Raw genomic sequence first — 20,098 nt, forward strand, 5'->3', positions numbered from 1 at the left:
TATTGAATAACCATTTGCTGTGATGAACCCCCTCCCCTAAAAAAAAGAATCCTTTTGTCCATTGCACCAAGGTTCAATCACTTAATCAGTTCTTCTAAATCCCAGCAAACTTGAGCCCAACGATGATTTATTACTGAACATTCCCAAATCATATGATACATTGTACCAACTACAGATTTTTGACATATAGTGCAGTTAGGATGAGACGTTAATCCCATTCTGTATTGTCTGTATGGCATCGCATATGTTCTATGGATGGTTGTAAAATGGATAAATTGGTGACTCCAATTTTGAGATGTTTCACTTATATTTGACCACACCGTAAACCAATCAGGACGAAGTCCAGCCTGTTTTAAATCCTTTTCCCACACTACCTCAATTGACAAACATTTTCACTGTTTTTAAAAGAGAGTAATAAATTTGTGAAACCAAATCAAATCATCCTGTCATTGGGTGTGAAGGTAGTGATGTGCTCCCTGGAACTCAATCTCAAATAAAGAAAAAAAAAGAAGAATGTCAAATAAAGTCTGTAAATTATGGAATGAATATAAACCATCTTTACTATATATGTTTCCCAGCATGCAAATTCCCTTAGAGGCCCAAAGCAGAGATGTGAAAAGTTTCTTTCCTGTCAATATATTAGTATTATTCCATAGGTGGGAAAGTTTATGAAATTTAGGTATCATTTTAAACATTGTTTCCATACTGCCAGACAATAAGCAATTACAGTGCCAAATTTAACTTTAAGTTTCTTGCCTTTTAAGTCTTCGTTTGGAAGATCTTGAAGCCTGTTAGGTTGTACCATTGAGGTCTCTATGGATTTTCACAATTCTCGTCCATCCAGACCCTCAAAGCTCTTGGTCGAAATGCCATGGAATAAAATTTTAAATGGAAGATTTAATTCTAGCTCGTTTACTGTTCCATATGAATTTGGAGATCAACGATTGGGTTGGCTCCAGAAACTTAGAAAATTGGTATTGGTATCATGAAAAACAAGAAATTTATATATTTTTTTATAAATGCAGCCTTCTTTCAAAAGCATAAAAAACCCTTAGCAACCTCAAACTTTGAAACAGTATTGTATAGTATATAAAATATAATACTTTTACTGGAGAAGACAAAGACACTCATTATGAATGTGATTTTTTTCAAACGTTTTACTCAAATCTTCAGACTTCTGAAGAACCATTTTCTTCTGATAGAAAACAGACAAGATGTCCTTCACCTGCAATACTTGACCCAAGATTACACCTCTCGGCTGCTGTGATCTGCTTTTGACATTTACTTCAAATCAAGGCAAATGTTAAAACAGATTTAATAAAAGATTATAAAATAGTGCAGTCAACAATAAAATATTTTAGCTTGGGTGGATGGAGGAAAAAGATAGAAAGAGCAAGAAAGAGGGGAAAAAGATTTGGGAGAGAATGTATTTTAGTGATGACACTACATTTGTATTGCATTTTCAGCTTAGCTGTGGACAGTAAAGGAGGAATAACCACCAGTGGGTTCTTCCACTGAGTTTAATTCAGTTTAAACAAGTAAAAGGCTTTATTTTTTACATTTCCAGCATTGCAAATGATATATTACAGACCCCCATATCTACAAAGCTACCTGATACCATGAGGTGCAATGAGCTGCAGTGCTTGGTGACGTAATGGTACGGAGGTTGCATTGTTACACAGCAGTTAAAATTCTTCTGAAACAGTGCTGTGTACATTTATAGAGTTTGTTATTAATGCCTTGGAATGATCATGGTGGCATCTTGGAGTTTTGTAGTCATATATGGATATTTTGAATCGGTGCGGAGCCGGATGCTGCCTGGTCCCGTTTACAGTGATTGAGAGTGAAAAGGGTGTAGTGCACTTGGCAGCCCCTAACTGAGAAGAGGATGGAATTAAAATCAATACTCTGCATGATGAGGTGACTCAGAAGGTTAAAATAGAACTCGCAACTCTCCGATGGCCACTGCATAGCCGCTTTAAGATTATTAGCTGTCATAAACAGAAGATCTAGTCATGGGCATTGATTAGGGTTAAGTATAGGGATGGGGCTCCTAACAACCTTGTGAATATCAGAAAATTTCCAGCCAATATTTGTCACGGTGTGTGCGGGGAGATGGAGCGAGGACTCAATTGCAGGAGAAATGGTTATTTATTTTAATAATAAAAATGAAACAAAAACAAACTCAAACCACCCCGAAGGGGAAAAACAGACAGGCAGGCCTAAAGCTGCACACATGCAGACACGAAACACACACAATGAGAAATGACGGATCAGCACAGGATGACAGACACAAGGAGAATAAATGGGAACCAAACGAGGAGGCTAACGAGGGAGACACAGGTGGATCAACTTAAACTATAACGAGGTAACAAGATGGGAGGGGCAAGACAATAGACAGGAGAGAGCACATGGCGACAGACAAACACAACACAAGCCATGTGCTCACAGAACACAGTCATCTGGTGGCCCTCCTGGGCACACCCGCTGCAGACTGCGACAATATTTGGGCAGCTTTTTCTTTAAACAACTTAGAATGCCAGCACACTAAATGTCCAAAAGAGAGTTTGATGGATATGAATACACAGTTTCATTTTGAAATCAAGTGAGAAAACAGCTAAATAAATTCCCAAAAGGTAAACCCACTGCTAAATTTTCATTAGTCAGCAGAGCAGATGCATACATCAGGGTTGATTCTAAGAATTTGTTTTTGAACAAAATCTTCTGAACACTTTTTAAAATAAACTGAAAATAACGTAGTAAATAAATGTATATCAATAACGGTAACAGATTTGGTTGTATTTTATTTATTGAATTGTTAATTTTTTCCCTACTTATGACAGGTTGACAGGATCTGGCACTTATTTTTGTGGAAAATTATTCTTTATTGTGGAAAAAGGGGTTCTTTGGATTATTAAAATGTTCTTCACACTGGGGGGAAAATTTATTTTAAGAACTGTTCACAGAAAGGTTCTTTGGAGAACCCCAAAATGGTTCTTCTATGGCATTGTTCCAAAAACCTGCTTTTGGAACAATTATTTTAAAGAATGATGTACAATACTTAATGTAACAATTTAAAGATTTTTATGAAGCAAAAAGAGCGCTGGATGAGTTTACCTACAATCCATTGTAGAAAACAAAACTCGCAAATATCTAATATTGTTTGTCATCAATGAAACAGCTCTTTATTGCGCCAGCAGCTTGTTCAAATAATGTTTTCTCCCCCTATAGCCTAATATCAGACTTACTTCCATGCAGTTCCATGTTCTTCATAAGATATTAAGATGAGTCATTGCTTTAATCGAGCTTTGTTTTAAATATATCTGTTTTGTCGCCTGCCTTATTGCGATATAGTCTTTTATATCCAAACCTACGTCTCCGGATCTAGTTCAGTTTGAGGGTTTTTTCTTGCCCCCCTCTGCACCTGTTCTACACGCTCTTGCTGATGCACAAATGAAGCGTTCGTGTATGTTAAGTCTCAGCAAATCAGGTGCTCTTCATTTCTGTGCCATCATCCATCCATCCCCCAACGCATCACTTTCTGTCTTTATATTCTTTTGCACATCTTAGCTTTTTGGCATTGAAAACTCTCGCTCACCCCTCCCACTCCTTGCGTTTTCCCCTGAAACCGAGAAACCAGGACAGCTCGGCGCGCGACGGGTTAACGCGCACTCGCGCTCGTGATTGGCTGCGGAAGCGGCGCTTTTAGAGAGAGGTAACCAGGCAACTTCAGCTGGAGCAGCGGAGAGAAAGAACAGGGTAAAGGGGAAAAGAAGCGCAAAAATCCCATCAGTTTTGGTGTGCGATAGAAAGGATGTAGTCCAAGTCTGTGGCTGTCAGTCCTCGGCATGGGAAAGTGGATTACGGCTCTTCTACAGACGGTAGAGACTGGATACGGAGTGATTGCGCGTGGATTTTTATCATGAGAAGTATGGGATCTGAACGCACCAGTTTAAAGGTAAGAGGGTTTGTCTTAAGGATGTGGTTCGCGATGACATATGGAAAGAAAAACGGCGTCGGTGCTGTTGCAATGAAACTTGTCCATGTAGAACGTGAGGACAGCTCCCTGCGCTTCGATGATGGAGTTGTGTCGGTTGATTGAATTCACGCATCTAAAGCAATCGGAGAGATATTATTAAACACTTATCACACATTTGAGTTGCGAGGAAATGAGCCGAACCAACTGCCACCAGTTGACGGTGATCACGCGTCCAGGCGCGTATGGAGAGGAGCAGCGTTTGCTGCATTGACATCCATGTTCTGCCCTGCCTGAGTGCGACTGATCAACTGAGATTTACTACAACCTTGCGTATTTAACACCTTTTCCATTCACCACCGAGCAGAGGTCTAATATACACTCAATTAGTGCTATATGCGCACACTCATTAGAAACTGCAGTGGAAAGAGGTGTTCGGTATTCCCGCTAGTGTTAAAATGCACGAGTACCAATTCAATGCACGGTAACGTGAGCTTTTCATATAAACGTGAAAAAAACGTGTAGATTTTGTTTGTGTGGTTCAGGCAGGTTGATCGGTCCGCAGGGGATCCGCGGCAGCAGAAGCCCGCATTAATCGCACTGCTCGTGTGTGTGTGTGTGTGTGTGTGTGTGTGTGCGTGCGTGAATGAGTGAGTGTGTGTGTGAGACAGGGAACCACCGGGCGGCGAGAATTCCGTTACTCGCACTCTTAGAATCTAACAACTGACTTGGGGCACCGGCGACCGCGTTTAGCGCGTCTCTGCGTGGCGTCTACTGAACGGCTGCACTGCAGGAGTATGTTCCCACTGCGTTTGAAGCGGTAGAAACGGGAGCGCGTGAGGATGGTGTGCTTTGACACAGAACATCCTCTTCAGACCGCCTCTGGACCGCCGGTTGAGGGGTAGTTTTAAAACGAGAAACGGACACCTCGACGTTTGCCAAGCATAAAACGCTCCAAAAGACACCGACTCTCCCGTGCGGTTCCGCGGCCCGCGCGCTCCGTCTGGACAAAAGCGCCAGTGACTGGAGTGTCCGGTGAGGAAGACTCTTGTATAGTAAAACCTAAAATAACCTACATTATGGTGACCAACCAACGTCTCCGAGAGGAAAACTACTTAGTAAACATACCAAGTCATGTGCTTATGTATACTTAGAACGGTTTGTGTGAGGGTTAGCTTTAGGGTTAAGAGGGTAGAGAACAGCATTACCTCAATATAAAAACAACAGAAGTCAATCGAAAGTCCACGTTATTATATAAAACAAGTGTTTATGCGACTGTTTCATCATTTATTAAAGACCCATGACAAATTCTGTGCGAAAATATATGGAAACTCACAAATGTAGCTACAAAGCAGAGCTGTTCTCATCCTTAACCTATTTAACCAATTCAAAAGCCGCACTCTTTGCTCTGTTTTCTTTTTTTTAAACATCATTGCTTACTGTTACAGTATGTTTACACATTAGTGTTGTTGGTAGAAAAATCACAGTCACAAATGTGTTTTCCCCCCTTTTTTTGTGTGTCTGACTCTGAACTGATCCAGGTGTCAGGTGTTCATTGACAGCCTCGTTTTTAGGTCAGTAGTCTTTTGTATGGTTCAGCCATCAATTTGCAATTGTTTTCTAGATGCATGCTATTTCAAATTAATTTTTGTGCTTTCAAGCCCGTCTGTTGTAAATACATTTTTGTCAAGCTTTTCAACATTGTAGGTAGATAGATAGATAGCCTAGATCAAATGAGGATACATAAAAAGGAACAATGTGTTTTTTTCTGCCATAATTGGGTCAGAGTCACTATGCCAATCTGTGCCAGATGGCACACTCTCCCATCCCCTCATATTATGTCACCGTTCTGCTTATAAGTTACTATTGCTGTGGTAAAGGTGGTCTATTCTGGTCTGTTCTGGACTTTTCTGTGTGTATCGGCAGTTAGGCCTTCCTCTTCTGCCTGAATGGGCCCAGCAGGCAACAGTGCATCTCCATGGAGACGGAACACAGAGTGTGGGAACCCTCAAAGCCAACATTGTTTTGCTCTCTCCGCTGTGTTCATTTATTCATTCTACGAGCTGGGTTTGTTTTGAGGTAATGGAGAGGTAGGGTTCATATCGAGACATAGCCTATCTCCTGGGCTACAGCATGTTCAAGCAAAATTAACACTAATGCCTGTTGATTTGATCTGTATGAACTCAATGGCAAGCCAAGCTTGCTGTTCTAGGTACTTTTCTGTTTGAAACCAATTCCAGGTGCTGATTTGTAAAGGAAAGAACGACCAGAATTGATGATTGTTTGAGAGCAACTACATTTCAAGTGTTAGTTGCACTTTAGATTGTGTGGTGGTTGTTATAGGAATGTATTGAGTTGATGGCATAGCATTAAATGGAGAGCCGAGGTCCTCAGAGCAGCATGTCACCCCTGGTGTCTTCATCAAAGCAGAAGGTGCTGGGAATTCCTGAAGTAGAGCTGTTCCGTGGGGGATGTCCCTTCTCAGAAATCTGTCCCGCATAGAGAAGGAAGCATCGACTGTCGTTCCTCGTCCTCGGTATTGATCTGTCTGTTCTGTGTGACATTATCTGCTCCTGCTAATTAGAGCTCCGGATTGGCTTCACCCATCGGATGGCTTCTGGCTGAGGACATGACAATGAGCCTGAGGGCACAGCTGCCACAGTTTTGGTCCATCAGAATCTTTCCACTCAAAATCTAGCAGTAAAAGTGATAATTTAATTCAAAGAATTGCTGGGTGCTTTGCATATTGGTGTTCTGTGTTGTCATGCTGTGCTATGATAAATGTCAGCAGGGCCCTGTTTAATGTAGGTACATCTCTGTGTAGATCTCATGTGTGAAAGAAATTGAATATAACTCCTGTTTTGAAGACGTTACACTGGCTCCCTGTTAAATACCGCATAGATTTTAAAATCTTAATGCTTACATACAAGGCTCTGCATGGTCTCGCTCCACAGTATCTGGCAGATCTTTTAACACCTTATACGCCAATTCGCAATTTACGATCTTCTCAGCACGGTCTCTTAGTTGTTCCCAAAACACGGTTACGATCCGAGGGGGACAGGGCCTTTTCAACGTATGCTCCAAAACTGTGGAATTCTCTCCCAATTGACATTAGGGACGCTAATTCTTTAGCTGTTTTTGAAACTTTTCTTAAAACATTCTTTTTTCAGGAATGCTTTCATTTGATTAGTTTTTATTGTATTGTTTTGTGATTTATTTCTTGTTGAATTTATAGTATATTGTCTTATGTTGTTGTGTTTTCTTTTATGTAAGCTTTCTTGGAAAGCGCCTCGAGAAAACAACTTTTAAAGGCGCTATATAAAATAAATGTATTATTATTATTATTCGATTAAAAATAATGGCTAGTGTGGTGGCTGCGATATTCATAAACCTACCAACATCCATCTTCTCGTGAGAGGAAAAAATGACATTTTAGTCAAGTAACATTAGTTAATGGAAACATTGTAATTTCCCAATGTTTTTTTATCGACATTTATAAAATATCGCAAGCATTGCGCAAACCTGTAATGGAAACCAGGCCACTGTTGCTCTATTCCGAAACCCACGCTCTTAAAAATAAATTCTTATATGAAGTTCAAGTCATTCCTCATTTTCTTTAAAAAATGAGATTGAACAGGGCCAATATTTGGAGGATTTAAAAGCAGAAATATGAAGCTAATCATTTTATAAATGCCACTTACATGAATTCTTCTGTTAAAACTTGTGTATTGCTTCAGATGTATTGTTGTTCTCGTCATTTTAGGAAATATGTTGTTGATTGTTTTAATGTTAACAGATTGGCCCCATTCACTTCCTTTATAAGTGCCTCAATGTAGTCCTTTTTTTGTGCTTATTTTATAGAAAATTAGGACCAGGTGGAAATTAATTTTTATAGCAATCAACTTTGTCGCAAATGCTTTTGATTCATCTTAACGTGCATTGAACTTGCTATATTCCTTGAAAATGCTGCCTCCATAGACAGCTCGCTAGGTTTTAGTCCAGAACCTATGTACAAAGGTTGTACAAGGTGGAAGCAGCGGTTCTCTTTGTGCCACATGCTGCAATGCCATGCTGGCATCTGCCCCATAATCTCTTTAAAATGGCCACAATCTGTCTGCACGGCTATTTGGGTCCAAAAACGACACTGAAACATCAGTCCGCACACAGCAATTTTAGCATACTTTCACAGGTAGTTTCATATTTTCTTTGTCATTTGCTGATGTATAATTCAATCACATTTTCATTCTCTGGCCTTCTGCTCTTATTGAACCTGCCTTCCAGTACATAACTAACAATTCGCAAAAACAGTTGACTGCAGGGGACTGCGGTTTCAGGGTCTGAAGTTATATCTGCTTTTCATTTACCGCATAGTTTCTAGCTCCTCCTCTGCTCTTCCAAGAGCTATGAATAAAGAACCATGCTTATTTATTTATTTTATTCAAACTGAATCTACCAAATTAACTCACTCTCAATGGGCGTACAGTCCCATCTCTCACAACGCTTCACGGACTCCAGCCTACCCTAGAAACAAAAGGGAGAAAAAAGGGAGACAAAAAGTCAATGGTTGATAATTTAGTCCCACGAGAGCCTCGTTCCAGAGCGAGTTTGATGTGCTGCATTGCAAACAAAGACCTCCGAGAAATGCAGGCCATGCCACAGTCTCAGTACATTACCACTTCAATTAAATCTATTCTTTCTACATTCTCATTTACTTGCGCTCACACTTCGATGACTACTCTCCTGGGACTGATTCTTTATTTGAGGCGCTGCTTGCCGCTCATTTACAGTGTTTTATGCTTTGCATCATCAGAGCCCGGTAGTTTTGCACCACTTCTCTCCTCTGACATTTAAAGAAAATGAAAGAAGCAGAAGAAAAGAAAGGAAATGAATGACATTTTCAGCCTTGCTTTTCTTCTCCATTGTCTTTTGTATGCATAGAGCATTCACAAGTTTGGGATCGGGAAGATTTTTGAAATGTTTTTGAAAGAAATCTCTTATGCTCACCATGTCTGCATTTATTTGATAAAAAAATACAGTAAAAACAGTAAAATGAAATGTGAAATACTGTTTAAAATAACTTTTCTATTTTAATATATTTTAGTATTATACTGTATATTTATTCTTGTGATGGCAAAGTGGAATTTTCTGCATCATTACTCCAGTCTTCAGTGTCAAATGACCTTTCAGAAATCATTCTAATAATACGCTGATTTGTTGCTCAAGAAACTTTTATTATTGTCAGTGTTAAGTTTTTTTTTTTTCTTTTTCAGAATTTTTGATGTTTTCAAAAAACAGCTTTTATTTGAAATAGGAAATTACACATTACAAATGTTGATCTATTTAATACATTCTAGCAAAATAAAAGTATTATTTCTTTCAAAAAATTCTTACTGACCCCGAACGTTTGTACAAAATAACATGCTACTGTTTTCCAACCTTTTTTTTTTTCCAAGTTTTTGTTCTGTCGACACAGACGAACAGTTGTTGAGCAAATGGCTGTTGTCCACATGGCATCAGGAAGACCTTATTTTATCCCTGCTGGGTGCCACTTCTGTTTCCAGAGCAAAGAAAACCACCCCTCTTCTGTTTCTTAAAGGGATAGTTCAACCAAAAATGTTAGTTCTGTCATTATTTATCCAACCAAAAGTGGTTCTTTTGTGAAATGCAAAAGAAGATGTTGTAAGGTGAACCTACTTGCTTTTTACGAAAAAATAAACATTCAGTTGAAACATTCTTCTAAATATCTTCTTTGTGTTCTGCCGAATTTGGAACCACAATAATGCGAGTAAATGATGACAGAATTTTTATTTTCTGGTAAACTATGCCTTTAAGAGTTAGCTGGAAAATCAAAAGGAACAAAATGGCTCCCTGAGGTCCCTAGACCTAAGGACCCGAATTGCTTTTTTCTGACAACAAATTGTATTAGATTAATTCTGCTCTTACTGTCTTTTCATCTGGTTTAATCTGTTGTCTCTCATCCACTAGAGAGAGAGGGAGAGAAAAGATTCAGCATGACCCCGCACAGTGGGGCCCCGGTCTGCTTGTATATTAGAGTGGGCTTCAGCTCTTTAGTATGCGCAGGCCTCCCCGTGCGCCATTATCAAGCTGAAATGAAAAGCCTGTATTTCTCCATGGCGGACAGAGCGGTGAGCTGCACAGAGCTGGAGTGCTGCAGCTGTAAGGCACTCTTGGAGAAAGAGGGTGCAGTTGAATGTAAGGACGGAGACACACGCAGAATCAAAGACGTGAGGTTTGCTCTACTAATGTCAATGTAGATTTGTCAGTAATATGATGGTGTGCATATGCTGCCAGCTGGTGGTTTTCTCTGTCAGATGTTAGCCTGAGGGCAAGACAAGCCAGGTCTGTAGTCACACACTAGGGAATAACTACACTTTGGCTGTCTAATGAGACACACAAAATGGCTAACTTGGTTTTGTCTCAGTGAACAAATGAATTGCTGGAATCCGTCATTTAATTTAATCCATGTCATACTCTATCTTGTTCAAGACCAGAATTCACAAAGATGTCAATAAATAGCGCGTTAAGGCCAGGCGTGTATAAAATCTGCACACAGAAACATCTGAATATTTTGTATTGTAGCTTCAGAACTCTCATCGTTCACATTCCCAAACTCTGTGCGTGTTCTTTTATTAAACAGCACTCTTAAAAATAAAGGTGCTTGAAAGGTTCTTCACAGCAATGCCATAGAAGAACCATTTTTGGTTCCAGAAAGAACCATTCAGTCAAAGGTTCTTTAAAGAGCGATCTCTTTCTTACCTTTTTATAACCTGAAGAACCTTTTTTCACCACAAAGAACCTTTTGTGAAACAGAAAGGTTCTTCAGATGTTAAAGGTTCTTTATGGAACCATTTAGACGAATAGGTTCTTCTATGGCATCGTGAAGCACCTTTATTTTTCAGAGTGAACCCATGAAATGGGTTGACGAATTTCGTGTGCTGATGCATTTCCTGTCAAAAGGATTTGATGGGGTCACTGTGTTCTGCTGAACTAATTCAGTCATCTGAGCGCTGTTGGTTTTTCTTTCTTTTTTAATTAATATTTTCTTCCTGTTTTGAGTTAGAAGGTTGACTGCATTGCTCTTAAGTTCTCTTCCGCTGTTGAAACTTCAACGCTGCTGCAGAAGAAATCAGAATGAGTTTGTAGTCAGTTTTGAATGTGAGGCAGTAAAAACACTAAATAATGGCAAATAATGTCATTCTATTGAGTTGTGAGATACACAGAAAACAAACATACAACATGACTAGTGTAGTCTGATTCATGAATAAATGACTCTTATGAACCAGTTCTTATTAGTGAATCAAAAATATGCTGTGTGACCAAAGTAGCCCAATTCCAGAGACGAATGACTCTGTCAGATCTTTTATTGAATAGTTAAAAAAGGAGAGTTAGCACTTGGAATCAGTCTGAAATCAATCTGCAATGCATTATTTAAAGCATTAGCAGAGAGAAAATTAAAAAAATGGATGTTAAATACTGAAATTCTGTATAATGAATCAAAATGGATATCAAATTGATTTGAATTGATTCTGTTTTGAACTCAGTTACACTTAAGTGTGAACGCCTAAAATAGGCAATTGCCTTTGTTGATTTAACAGCCCAACCAAACCATTTTGCTATTCCTAAATGATGACAGGTGATATAAGATGGATTCTATAGAAAATGTAATTGTACTACTATTAACATGCACCTGCAAACAAGATGATGAGTCATTTTTTTGGTCTATTTTGTCAATATTTATATGATAGTGCACTCTAAATGGCCTCAACACTAACAGACCCAAGGTGCATCTTAAAATTGCATACTGTCTGATGTGTGTGCACTTAGTAGTGTATTTCAAAAAATACTGTACTTGGATATAATATAATACAAATGAAATAAAAGTCCACTTATGTGTACTTAAAACGGGTTCACTTTCATGACTATATTTCTTAACACATTTAAGTACATGTTGTAATACTTTCAGATTAAATGCACATATGTGTAAAGTACTTGATTATAATTTTATTTGATATTACATTTTAGTACAATGTACTAAATTGCAACTTCATCATTACTTATGTATCCAAAAACATTAGATTCAGTTCGCACTCGAGTATATTCTTTTAAAAGTATGCTAAAATGTACTACTGTTTCACAAGGGGTTGTACAGCATGATTTTCAGGGGTGTGTGGTGTTCGTTTCTTTGATCGACATGGCCACATCTGTGGTGTGAGAGTTTGTCCAAGGTGTGTCAGCTGGATCACAGCTCATTTGGACCAGAGAAATCACACCAGCGCCAGATCCAGATGTGCCAACCATAAGCATCCAACACCTACCATTGCAACCTGCCACCTTCTTTCTCTCCCTCCTCTCTCTCTCTGTCAGTTTTCCTCACTCTATTTCCCGTTCAGGAATGTGTGTTTATTCATGAGAATCAACATAGCAAATGCATCTGGACAGACAGAGGACCAGCCTTGAGCTCTGGAGACAGGGTGTTTCCATAATGATTACATGTCAAAGAGCTACGGCACAACATCTCAGGCGGTCTCATGGCGTTATTGCCCTGGCTGGGAGAGATTTCGCTCTCATGTTGCCCGCAAAGCCTTCTGCCCTTGTACTGCCAGAAACTGATTCTGTTTTTTGAATAGTTGCCTGGGAAATCTACTCTCCGGCTTTGCTCGAAACGAACATACATCTCTCCAGAGCGATTGCTTTTCTCTTCTCCTCTGCTGCATGTTCTGCTAGAAATAACTGCACTTCACCATCTCTCTCTTTCTCTCTCTCTCTTGCTTGTATGGGGAATTCCATCTACGAATCTGTTTTTTCCCTTCTCTTATCTCTGTGTGCAGGGAAGGATTCAGAGTTGCGTGTACATATCTGTGCCGAAAAAGTATTTTTCCCCTTTTTTGTGTTTGATATAAAAGCAAGGGCTCTTTTGCTTGTGATAACACTCAGCTTCTCCGTCTCAGGAGCGCAGTCAGGGTGTAATGCGCAGACACTCTATTGCACCCGTGCGTGGCATCGCAGAGCGCTTGTGTGCGCGTGTGCGCATGCGTTTGAGCAGGGCCATATAAAACTACCATTCTGGCATCTAAGCCATGCTGTCATGCTGAAACCACTGGATAAATGGCTGAGACTCAGCATGCACCAGAGAAAGATGGAGAGATATGTGGAGAACGAGAGAGGGAGGGATTAGATGGATGTATGGAGAGATCGTAGAATGGCATAAGATGGTGAATGTCATCAGTAATGGTTAGGCAACTGTGCATGGATGTACAAACAAGTAAATCATTCATACGACAATTAGTGTTTTATGGGGTCCCAGAGGAAAATGTGCTGCTTCAGAGGTTGTTCTTTCCTCGAGTTCTCAGTTTTGTTCATTTAGAGAGAGAGTTCATTAAAAAAATGTATTCTGTCTTCATTTGCTCACCCTCATGTTGTGAGTTTTTTTTCTTCTGTGGAGAATTTTCTGAAGAATTGTCATGCTGTTCTTTTCTATTCAGTGGAAAATCATTGTGACCGTGGCTGTCAAGCTCCAAAAAGAGCAGTAAAATAAAAGTTGTTTGTACGATTTGTGCACTATATTGCAAGTCTTCCAAATCCATTTGATAATTTGTGTGCATGGGACACATACACCAACTCTTAGATATATTTAACTCTTTCCCCGCCATTGACGAGTTATCTCGTCTTTTACAAGAAAACGCTTCCCCGCCAAAGACGAGTTTTTACGGCTTTTCGTGTTTTCACTGTTATACACTCGGGGGCGCTATTACGCATCTTCTGAATGCGTACAAAACCTCCCGAACAAAAACACAAGTGAACAGGATGGAGAAACTAACGATCTCTTATGCAAACAGATGCATATGAAAAATAATGCGATCATCAGCAATAGACAGCATATAAATGAAAACCGCATAATGTTACAGAGTAAAATGTTGATCCAGGAAGTGGTATATGTCTGTGCAAGCTTTGGAGGTATTGATGCAATTTACTGGATTTATGCTTTGATAATCATACTGAATATTATCCAGATGTAGTTTTTGATAGAAATGGGATTGTCTCACCTTTTTGCTCAAAATTATGAATTTTTTATGAAATCTACCTTTATTCAAGTGTTGATAAAAAAAGAATGCTTTAAGCTAGAATAAAACAGATTTTTTTTGTTTAAAAGTAGAGGCTCTGATGTTTATTTTGGTGTATTGCATATTCAAATATTCATACAGAAAAATATACTGGAGGCCATCAAATTTTAGTGAAAATTATCAAAATCGCTGGCGGTGGCTGGCAACTTTTTTCAAAAATGCTGGCGGGGAAAGAGTTAATTGTTTTTTTTTGTTGTTGTTTTTTTGTTAAGATTTCAGTGATTTGGGGAAAGTTGTCTCTGAAAAATGTGATAACATTTTAGTTTTTCACACACTTGCTACTTTTATATGAAAAGAGCATACGACATGTGGGCTATATACATAATGACAGAATCTATGGTAAATCATGTCAACTTTGGGTGGCAAATGGCTGTATTAACTTTGAGATATAGGCCTAACTCCTAAATTTCAATTTTTTGACTCATAGAAACAGTTTAGAACTCCAGTATGTGTGTATACAGATCATACAATATGATTGTGGAACAATTTGATGAGAAAAGGGATAGTTCACTCAAAAATGAAAATTTTTCATTTACTCACTCTTTTTGTTTCAAACCTGTATGAATTTCTTTCTTTTGTGGAAGATGTTTTGAACACTGTTGGTAACCAGACGATTTTGGTTACCATTGACTTTCATTGTATGGATAAAAAACCTTGAGATATTTCTCAAAATATAATATTTTATGTTCAACCAAAGAAAGTCACTGAGGTTTGTACTATGCCTTTCTTGAGTCCATACTGAAATCTCAATCGTTTGTTTGCAGATCTGTTGCTGTGGCTTGTCAATATCATTTGTGATTTCTCTTCCTCTCAGGTCTAAAGATCACACACTACCCATCAATCTCTTTATTTCGGTCATTACTTGTTTAGTTTTTAAAATGTCTCCCTTGCAACCTGAAGAGTCATTTATTTTTCTTTTTTCTTGTTCTCTTCAGATCTGTTGTTCTCTGACTCTCCGTTCTTGATCCCCCAGATCATTTGTCCCATTGTGGAGTTTCACACTTCACTGATCTCTCTCTACTGTAGTACCATTTGATTCTTTTTACTCTAGACTCAGGTAGCATGTCCAGCAGACCCCTCTGTGTGTGTGTGTGTGTGTGTGTGTGTGTGTGTGTGTGTGTGTGTGTGTGTGTTTCTCCGCTCCACACCCTCAGGCTGTGGTGTGTGTGTTTCTCAGCTCCACAGACCTCCCAAGATTGAAAAACAAAGCATAGACACTCCCTATCCACATTATGTGTGTGTGAAACCATTAAGATAGCAAGTCTTCAATTAGCTCGACGTGTTAATGACATTAGACTGTGGCAGATAAGAGCCGGGTGAGATGGCCCTCTCGGAATTGATGGGGTCTGATTAGAAGGTGGTGGCTTAATAATCCAGTGTCTTTAAATGAGATGCCCTCACACGGAGAAGACTAAGATTTAACTTGCGCGCACACACACACACACATGCACGCACAGAGCCACTTGACAGTGAGCTACTTGGATGAGCCCCGGCAGATTTAGCTAAGCCCCTCCCCAGTTTAATGACAGCCGCTGAATCGGCACGCTGCCGATAGCAAAGTGGCACAAAGTGGGTTTAATGGAACAGGGCAATTCCAAAGACCATCAGGATTAAATTGGAGTGAAATGATTTGGGGGAATAGAGAGAGAGAGGAATAAAACTCCCTCCCCTTATTGCATGATGAACAGAAATGCACTGGGTGGCGTGATCATTTAGAGACTGTGTGTGTGAGTGTGTGGGGCTAGATGAGAAATGGAGTGGAATGGCTAGTGGGGGAGGAAGAGACACAGAATCATGTAAGGTTAACCGTGGCGATAACCCACATTTTAAATGTGTTGACGTCTGTCTGCTCCAGCATGTTTGAGTGGAAGAGAAGCGCATTAGAACGCAGCTGTAATTATAGCGCGTGTGGGCAGAGTGATTTGCCCTGGCATGGATGCCCGGTGTGGGTAGGGGTGGGTTATTTGGTGGACAGCTGCGTCCTCTGTGGAGGGAATGTACAGCAGGGGGTCTTTACCCTTCACATGGACTCTGCCCTTCCTGTCTTTTTCCAGCCTGTTTCAACACCCCAGCAAACCATCACGGCGTGTAGGAATATTCATGTGACGTCGATGCTGCATTATTTAAATATGGTCCAGCCTCAAGGCCCAACCATTCTTTTATTCATCTCAATGGCTCAGTCTGTTGTGGAAAAGTTTATAATAATGTTCACAAACAGTGAAACTAGAACACGTACTGTGATAGATAGATAGTATCCAGAGGATGGGTGGCCTGACTGACTCTTCCAGTGGTTGCATTGTTTGTGTTTATGTGCACCACGATGATTGCTTTTTCTATAGACAAATTATGAATGCCATAGCAGTTTTAGAAGGTCTCGTGAAGACATATTCATTTGTATAGTGCTGAACTGTTTTTACTATTTTTATAATACAGATTGTTTCAAAACAGGTGCATTGTAAAAACAGGAAAATAACAGTGATAATGTTGCAAAACTAATCAGTTATAAAACAGTCAATTTAAAGTAACCCTACAAAAGACAGTAGTGTCTTTATTCAGCTCAAATCAGTTCATTGTTGATTCAGATCAGTTCAGTGACAGTGTCATAAATAAACTAGAAGTCAATATTGAGTAACTTATATTTTATACACAATTTTGGTAGTCACGTTCGTTTTGCGATCAACTCATAGTGTTTTGTTTCCCCCTAAAGAAAAAACAAATTGGTTAGGAAAATAATTCAGTGACTCACTTGTGAACAGTCACTTGTTTTGTTTCTGAATGATTTTTTTTTTTTAACAAACCGGTTAAGTAAATTATTCAATCAGTCACGTATAAAGTCACTTGTTTCATTCCTGAATGAATCAATGACTCATTTATAAAAAAAACATTTACTCATTTAGCATCTGAATTAACATCTAAAGTGTTTAAATGAATTGGTTGAGTGAATGATTTAATGACTTATTCAGTCACATGTTTTGTTCCTAAATCAATCTTTATTTTGAACAACCCAGTTGAGTGAATCCTTTAATGATTTATTCACAAAGACAGTCACTTGTTTTGTTCCTGAATGAATCTGTGTATGTTACGAATCAGTTTAGTCAATGATTTAGTGCTTCACTCATGAAAACAGCAACTTGTTTTGTTCCTGGGTGAATCAGTGTTTTTAATGAATCAGTAGAGTCAAAGATTCAATTAATCACTCAAAGGCAGTGGCACTCAAAGACTTGTGTCATTACTGAATGAATCAATGCTTCAGTCACTTGCTTTATTCATAAATTAATCTATATTTTAGAACAAATTAGTCATTAATATGTAAAAAGGACCTGTTTCTGCAGCTCCATTTTTCCCATAAGGGGTTTGGATGGACCAGCTTTGCATTGTGAACATTATACTATTTCCACATAATACATCAGTTTTTACATAATTCATCAGTTTTTTAAAATCAAAAGACCACGAAATATCATGATCTGTCCTCTTTCAGAATTTCCATAGCCCCAATCACAGCACAAGTTTCAGATGTATAAAGTGTTTCTGTTTCACAGAGTTCATCTGCGTGCTACTTAGACAATCCAGAGAGAGAGAGAGAGAGAGAAATGAAGTGAAAAATGCATCGATTGCCACATTACATTCAGCTGAATTACTAGTCAAGCCCACCATGAATGAGGCATTGAATTATTTGACCCTATTGACCCAGATACTCATATAAGCTTTATAATTTGCCCGTGATGGAAACAGTTCAGGGTCCATTGCTCCAATATTGCAGCGAGTTTAAGTGCATTACTTGTTAAGTCACTGTTCTGCTGTTTACCCACTGCTATTTTCAGTGCTGTTTTCTCTGTGAAGCTCCTTTTACAGTCTGTATTTTTTTGTTTACTGCATATGTTCATACAATGATACACTGGCAACATTTTCTTATTGTGAGTGATGGTAATAGAGAGTCAGTCATTCCTGATTTTGCATCTGCTTTTGGACAAGAACCATTACAATGACTGCAAACAGATACACATAGAATCTGCACAATGAATTTGAATGAAAATTTTTTCATTGTCATTTAATTAAATTTATTTTTTATTTTACTTTATCTTTTAATAAAAAATTACCTATTTATTTTCCCCACATGTTTTAATGCAACATTCAGGAAATAATCTATGAAAACAAGCTTTAAATCTCATGCCGTGTTGCTTCTCAGGAAAATTTATTTTGTTTAAATGATTTCCGTATTTGTACAAAAAAAAAAAAAATTGTTCTCTTGGAGTACAGAGAGAGAGAGAGCAGAACCGCTGGCACGTAGGCCACCAGGAGCAATAATAGAAGCCACAAAGTGATTTGAGCCTGAAGCAGGTGGCTGGTCTGGGGGTCACCGCTGAGTTTCAGAGAAATCAATAGACTCTCCAGGCTGAGTGCGGATGGGGTGGAAGAGGGAGGAGGTGATTGTATGTGATCGGGTTTGAGGCCTGCAGGTAGGAATGCTCTTTAAATGAATCTGATTTGCCTGACACTATGGAAATGGTGATATATGCCACACCTGAGAAAGAAAGAGGTCTGCCCTGCCATTATACAACCCCCTTTTCTCTTGTTTTCTCTCTGGCTCTAAGGGAAATGTCATTTAATGCGGCGATATATTAAAATAACAGTGTGTGGAATACTAATAGTATTGTTCCTGCTGCAGCCGCAGGAGGAATATTAGCGCTGTATGTGTGTTTTTGAAGTGTGTGCTAATCTGTTACAGAAGCACCTGTATTAGATGCCCATCTTGCAACCTAAGAGTGTTATTTCTGCATTTCCACACCTGTATTTTTTTGCTGGGGCTGTATGGCTAGGTTGTCCGTTTGCCATTATTAAGGAAAAACTCAGCATTTTGCATCATTTTAATTTTAATTTTTGACCTTTTTGTTACTGTTATTCATAAGGATGATAAAGAGAGGACAGAAACAGGTTTGGGAAATGACAAAAGCAGGATTCAAATGCTATTTAGCCACACGGGCACCACTACTAAGCTACAACTCTTACCTTTCCAGTAGGGCTGAACGATTTTGGAAAATAATCTAATTGCGATTTTTTTTACCAATATTGCGATTGCGGTTTAATATGCAATTATTTTTTTAAAACCTCTTTATGTTCTGTATTATTTAAGAAAGACAAGCTATAAATCATTGTATAGTATGACCAACACAATATTAGATATATTAAACATAAATGTTCTTTTCTGTAGGCAAGGGTTATATGTTACGTTGAAATTAGGTGATGCATGAATTGATATGAATGACATTTTTATTTAACAACTACAATCACAGTAGTATATTGACTGATTTGTTGAACTTTCAACCTTGTAAGCATGTAATAATTATGACAACATAAAGCACTGACAAATAAGCCTGGTGTAAACATTAATATGAAAGTCAGTATCAAATCACACAAACTAAAGTATACTGAACAAAATTATAAGCATGTGGACTGCAGTTTTTAAACACTGTTAACTTTAGACAGACTTTAAATAAATGAATAAGAATATATATTACCTTAAGGTCGACGTCTTCAGTAATGAAATGCACCGTAAAACTGTTACTGCTTGAGTAATTTCAGGGCTCCAGACTCATTCTTCCCACTGGTCGCTCTTTTGCGACTAACTTTCTCAGTTGGTCGCATGAGCACATGATTTGGTCACAGTTGTTTTGTTTTTTTTTGCTACAACATGGGATTATAATGCATGCTGATGAACTTTTATCATAGTTTATAGTTATATGGAAACACAAGAGGTTAACATTCAACCTGTTCTTTTTCATTAGTAGTATTATTTGTGATTTGAATTTTGTGAACGAGAGTTTCTCTTTTGCTGTTATAAGCCGCGGGCTTCGGATGCTTTCGCTTTCGAATTCGCGATCTTATCACATTTTACAAGAAAAGATAGTTGTCTGTTTTGCTTGTATGTCTACACCTTTCACTTTTTAAGACTAAAACAAAAGATGGATTCATTGTTATTCTT

The 20,098-nt window shown here is 38.6% G+C and overlaps 1 protein-coding gene across 5 annotated transcripts in view; it reads left to right on the forward strand.

Annotated features, from left to right (window-relative positions):
- Window positions 1-20,098, forward strand: part of LOC107712876 (disabled homolog 1-like) — a 457,572-nt gene that overhangs the window by 283,847 nt on the left and 153,627 nt on the right. For 4 of the 5 annotated variants that reach the window (XM_016518248.1, XM_016518251.1, XM_016518252.1 and 1 more), the window contains exon 1: window positions 3,703-3,958. The exons of the other annotated variant lie outside the window; for it this stretch is intronic. The gene's annotated coding sequence lies outside the window, so the exon portion shown is untranslated. Of the gene's footprint in view, window positions 1-3,702; window positions 3,959-20,098 lie in introns of those variants that run through there. 5 annotated transcript variants of the gene reach the window in all.

This window comes from Sinocyclocheilus rhinocerous, unplaced genomic scaffold (assembly GCF_001515625.1).
Source record: "Sinocyclocheilus rhinocerous isolate Xijiao unplaced genomic scaffold, SAMN03320098_v1.1 scaffold478, whole genome shotgun sequence".
Lineage (NCBI taxonomy): Eukaryota > Metazoa > Chordata > Actinopteri > Cypriniformes > Cyprinidae > Sinocyclocheilus > Sinocyclocheilus rhinocerous.